The sequence below is a fragment of the Mesocricetus auratus genome, unplaced genomic scaffold (assembly GCF_017639785.1).
Source record: "Mesocricetus auratus isolate SY011 unplaced genomic scaffold, BCM_Maur_2.0 Super-Scaffold_100013, whole genome shotgun sequence".
In the NCBI taxonomy this organism is placed as follows: Eukaryota; Metazoa; Chordata; class Mammalia; order Rodentia; family Cricetidae; genus Mesocricetus; species Mesocricetus auratus.
The window spans coordinates 36,260,869-36,267,197 of NW_024429196.1; positions in this window are offsets into that span (position 1 = coordinate 36,260,869).

Sequence of the window (6,329 nt, forward strand, 5' to 3'; positions counted from 1 at the left end):
GTTCTCTCTCTCTCTCTCCTATCTTTCTCTCATCCATTCCATCCTACACACACACACACACACACACACACACACACACACACACACACACACACACAGAGTATGTAGGCCATCTTATAGTCTTACTCTGAATAAAAACTTCACTGGGTGTTTCCATTTATTTAAACACTACAAAAGCAAACATGCCCATAGATAGGCTCGTCTATCTAACCATGCTTCTATTTATGTCAAGACTTTTTTATAGTTATTAATTTGATCCAATGTGGGTAACAGTTCTATGTAAGTTTACACATGCCTTAGGAAATATCCAGAGGAAATTGACAAAGGAAAAGAGATGTGGGTGAAGGAGTAAGTGTTCCCGTTTTCCAGGATCCTCAGATAGTGTCAAGATCAACTCAGAAGTTCTAACCTTGCAGCAGCTTTCATAGCTCAGTTACACTGAATCTAGTCTTCTCTCTCCTTCCCTTTCTATACTTCTCTGTTTGTTATTTGTGTTGTACTTATTTTTAAGGTTTCTTTCACTTTTAATTGTGTGTGTTTGTGTGTGGGTATGTGCATGTGAGTTCAGGTTCCATTTAGAGGCCAGAAGCAGTGGGCCCATCTGAAGCTGCAGTCCCAGGTACCTGAGTGCCTCTCAGTGCTGGTGTCAAGAACTGAACTCAGGTCCTCTGCAAGAGCGGTGTGCACTCTTATCAGCTAGGCCAACTCTCCTGCTCCTGTATTTTGAATGCTTTTATTATTTTATAGGATTTGCAAAGAGAAGATAGAAATTTAGGTAAAATGGGAGCCAACAATCAAATTTTTAAAAGAGATTTAAGATTTGGGACCAATGAGATAACCTGGTGTTTAAAAGGACTTGATATCCAACCTGATGACCTGAGTTCAAATCCTGGGACCAAGATGGGAGAAGGAGAGAACTGATTCCCACATATTACTGATTGACTTCCACATGTATGTTGGGGCACAGACACACACACACACACACACACACACACACACACACACATCACAGCACATATGCTAATAAAATTTAGTAATAAATATAGAGGCTTAAGATTATGAAGGTATCCCAGTACTCAGGAGGCAGAGGCAGGCGGATCTCTGTGAGTTCGAGGCTGGGCTGGACTAACAGCCTCCAAAACAATACAGAGAAACCCTGTCTCATAAAAACAAAAAACAAAAAAGATTATGAAGGTAGGTTGAGGATTGACTTTGTGGTGTGTGATGACTTGTGTATAAGGCAGTTGTGTTAAAGTAAACCCCAGGGCTGACTGCGATTTTATTACAGAGAATATTGTTAAGCAAATGGTTTTACTGCTGAGTGAAAATCAGGCAAATCTGGATCGACCACGAACAGGAGCCAGCTTCTCTCTCCAGACTCTACAGGTGACCGATCCAGGCAGTGGACAATCTTACAGGGTAGAATGGACTTTTGGTTTTCCTGACTTTCCCCTGGACTATATGCAATGGCATACATGTGAACACACCAGGCTTGGGAGGTGAAATAATTATTTCCAGTCCCATCATTCCCTGAGAAATACCAAACAATGAATGCCAGGATGCTTTGTGTTGTTTTTCATAAATTCTGTAGCTGCCCCTTAAGCAACTGCTGTCTTAACCTGAAATGGCAACTCATCAGCAACCATTGGTAGTTTGACTGCATTGGCTATAGCCAGGAGGGAATTGTTCCCTCAGGTACCAGCTCTATCACAGCTGCTAAAGGAAACTTTACCTAGATCTCTATCCCTCTATAGAACTAAGGATTCAATGGTTGAAGTGGAATTCTGCTTGCTCAGAGAGGCTGAATAGTAAGTAGCTAACCTTCTCTCCTAGCCCATATCTCCTAAAAAACCGGTGCACTTCTGCTCAGCCCTCACTTATAACCCTAGCTACATACGGTTCTTCTCTACCACTTTATGCCAACTAGTTGCTGACTCAACCTCCTAACCCCAGGTAATTTTCTTTAACCAACCAAATGCAACACATCCTTGCATCATTAAACGGATATTTCACAGCATAAACAGATGTAACACATCTTAAATTAATATTCCACAATGGCTTTGGGTCACAAAATGTCTTCCTAAAAGTGAATACATATAAAGGGCTCCAATTGCCCAAGGACTGGTTAACAGTGAGAAGGTTATTAGGATAACCTCTTGATCCTTGGGTGTCTCTGTGACAGACTATACAAGAAATAGTTTTCTGAGATTTACTTTTTTTCCTTTTTATAATTTGTGTGTCTTGGGGGTATCATTTGCATATGTATGGGCATGAATATGTGATTACATGAATGTGTGTGTGTGTGTGTGTGCATAGATGTGGATACCCAATGTTAACGTTGAAATCATCTTTCATTTCTCTACCTTATTCACCATGAGGGGCATGTGCTATCCTGGCTTCTTTGCAACCTTATTTCTATTGCCATATAGTATCTCAACAGCTATCATTGAATATTGATGAGACCTCAATTACAAAAGAGACAAGAGCACTGTGCCCTACTCTAATGGCAAGACTCTACTTTTCCAGGCAAGTGAATCTGTGTCATTTATAATTACATGGCTATTTAAAATATCAGTTATGTGTTCAAATTTGAGCATCCTATTTTTAATATTAATTTTTTTAGGTTTTTGAGACAGGGTTTCTCTGTATTGTTTTGGAGGCTGTCCTGGAACTAGCTCTGTAGACCAGACTGGCCTCAAACTCACAAAGATTCACCTGCCTCTGCATCCTCAGTGCTGGGATTAAAGGCGTGCACCACCAACACCTGGCTAATATTAATTTTTTATTCTTGAGAGTTCCATGCATGGATACAATGAAATTTGTTTTTACCACCTTCCATTTCTCCTCACTTCTAACTTCCTGCAATCTCCCCAACATGGACCACCTTCCCAACTTCATGTCATCTTTCCTTTTTAAATTTTTGATTAGCCAGTAAGTACAATTAGTACCCAGATGTGTATGTATGTATAACTATTCACTGTAGAATACGAAATCTACCAGTAGTCACACATTAAAGCAGACAAACCAGAATGTTTTTGCCTCTGCCAGCGCCTATCAACTGTCAATAGTTCCTCAACAAAGAATGGGAAAGAGGCCTTTGGGATACATATTTAAGGGAATGTAGCAAGCTGTAGTAAATCTCAGGTGCAAGTAGGAATATTGGAGGTGGAGAGACTTAAGCAGGAGTGGACATGTAGTCAAGAAGAAAACAGAAACTAGTAAGGCTAACTTAAAGGAAGGGTCTTTTGAAAGCTGCCTGTTTGTAAACTTATCATTAAAGCAAAAATAATGCTTATGAAGTCATGAAAGTGACACAGGTCTCCTCTCTCTATAGCTGTTACTCCAGGGAATGAGTTCACTGTGACCTCCGTGAAACCCATGTGGATATCTGTCATGTAGATGTAACTCAGAGTTGTGAGTTAAGTTGCTTGAGATGTTCTTTTTCTCTATAGTTGTTTCCACTTCAGCATTGTGCTTATCCATGGTTACTTCTCTTCTCCTTAAGGTACTGCCTACAGGGAATGCGCACCGAGAATGTTTTCTTACTTTGCACTGGATTCTGGACTCTGATTTCAATTGTATGGCAAAAACATTCAGTTCTGCATACTGGCTTTAGGTCTTGATCCTTCTATACTCATATTCTCTGAATATATGATTACAGGTAGTAAATATAACACAAATCCAAAAAGAAAACCAACCCAACATCAAGAATTTTTGTATTCTAACTAGAAATCAAGTGGCCTTCATTTTCCACATTGAACTTCCTCTTCCCTTTCTGATCCATTTTTCTTTTTCATTTAAGTTTTATTTTTAATCACATGCACACATGTATGTCTTTGTGTAGGCATGTGCATATTAGTGCAAGTGCTTGCAGAGTACACAAGGGGGTGCCAGCTTCCCTAGAGGTGGAGTTACAGGCAGTTATGAGCCACCAAATGTGGTTAGTTGGACCCTCTGCAGAAAGAGTAAATACTGTTTGTTGTTGAGTCATATCTCCAGACCATCTGATCTATTTTGAAGATACAGTATATGTCCCATCCATAGGTGATGCTTTCTGAAACATTGGAAGTAGGATGAAATATCATCTTTCTGGATAGAACTAATTCAGTGACCTAACAGCAGAATATGACTGGACTTTCATGTATTGTATTTGACTGAATAATGAATACAGATTTTCTATGAAGAGTAATAGTATCAGCAACTATAAGAGGTCATGATTTTTTCCTGTTTTTAGCTTCTACTAGTTTATCAGATATGGGCTTTGTGATCCTTTGTGCAGCTGAAAATAGAAGTACATCTCTGCATTCACTTATGAAAACTGACCAATAAATGGATATGTTTAGAAACTTGGTATAAATGTTCTGTGGTTAAGAATGCTTGCACTTTTTGCAGAAGTACTGAGAAGTTCAGTTTACAGTACTCAGGTCAAAAGGATCCTAAAATCTTTTAAGTCCAGCTCCAAGGGATCTGATTCTCTCTTCTAGTTTTCATGGACAACTGCACTCATGTACACATTCAATGCACACACACGCGCACACACACACACACACACACACACACACACACACATGATGTTGATGTGTCAATTATTCTCACATTTTTTAAATCCCCTGATGTTTGAGGACCAATTTACTACAACTCTTAGCACTCTGCTTCTAAAGGACATTGTGTTATTTATGAACAGTGGTTTGAGCCTCCAAACCTTAGTGGCTACCTTAAAGGAAGGTATCCAATTTTGCAAGGAAAAACCCCCAAAAATTCATTTCATGTCATAGAACAAAGAAGGTCTCCTTGAAGCATCCTTCATGACTTCTGGTAAAAAAGGAAATGTAGAAATACTTTCTTAAAGCAGATTTCTGAGTTCAAAATTCAAGACTTAGAACTAAATTGTTAGGCTTCTGTTCAAACAGCTCAGAGCTCAAAACCCATAGCCATGTGTTTCACAGAGGCGATCAATCATTGGGGAAGATCTTTTACATTGTGTAGTATATTCATTTCAAGTATGTGTATGAATGCTCTCAGACTAGCCCACACTCTTCTCAGACAGGCTACACACATGAACACCCACTGGGAAACTACAAGAGATTTCCAGGTCTGGGTGGAGCTAAGAAGATTCTACATTTGAGGCCTTCCTAGTATTTTCTTGGAAATTATCACATTAGACAAAAATGTATAAAGTTGATGTGTTTTCTTACAGAGAGCCAGAGGAAAAATTCAGTCAATATTTCTGCCGGAGGAAGTTATTTCTTATAATTTCTTTTGTCCACATGGGAACGGACCTGATAATTTAGGTCTGGGCAGCAACCAGCTTTCAATTTAAGCATATTTTCAAGTTTTGACTTTTGTCACAATTATTCAGGATAATTAATTATTCATGTGTTTTAACTTATTGATAAAAAGTGATATCGATATTTTTGTTTTGATTTTTAGTTTGTTTTATTACGTTTTGTGGATGGGTTAAGATGGGAGAAAATAAGTTCTCATAGAAGTTAAAGGAAATCTTATGTGCTAATCTCTGTACTGATGAGTTCTCTGATGAATAACTAAGAATAGAGTTCACTGTCCATCTGGGTTCATTGTGTGACATAAATCCACAGCATCAACAATGAAGCTTGGGGGAGAAGACCCAGTGGCTAAAGCACTTATCTGCCAAGTGTGAGGACTAGATTTAAGACCCAAGAATGCACACAAATACCATGTGAGCATTGCAGTCTAGGCTTCTCCCACTTGTGGATTCTGATTTGCAGTGTCACACAAATGCCAGGGCTTCTGAAAGGCATGCACATGGTGCTGACATAGCAGTTCTGAAAGGAGTGGCAGGAACCCATAATCTCAATGGAACAAAAGTGGTGGCCCTGACATCTGAGCTATGATGTTTTGTTTCAGGAATAATCATTAAATCTTTTGAAATATGTATTCGTGAAGGTGGTGCACCTGAAATTTCTTTTACAAGTAACATTATATTGGGTTAGGTAAATAGCTCAAGAATTAGAGTACCTGTGTCAGAAGCATGAGGACCGGGCTCTAGATCCCTAGTATTCACCTAAAAAGGCAAGGATGACTTCACATACTGGTGGATGGATGCAGACATGTGCTAAGCATAGCTGCGCAGCAGTTGTCATGGCAGTTTAAGGTTTGGCTCATGTGGTCAGAAAAGACTACAGATATGCATAAGTCAGGTCCAGACCATGAAAATCTCCAAGTATGTAGAATATGTTTGAAAATGCACTAAGGTGTTGAAGAAAGAAACAAAAATGGATATAGAAATTCATAGAAAAAATAAATAGCTTAAAACAATAAAGTAAAAATTTTAAACAAAGACTAAAGTG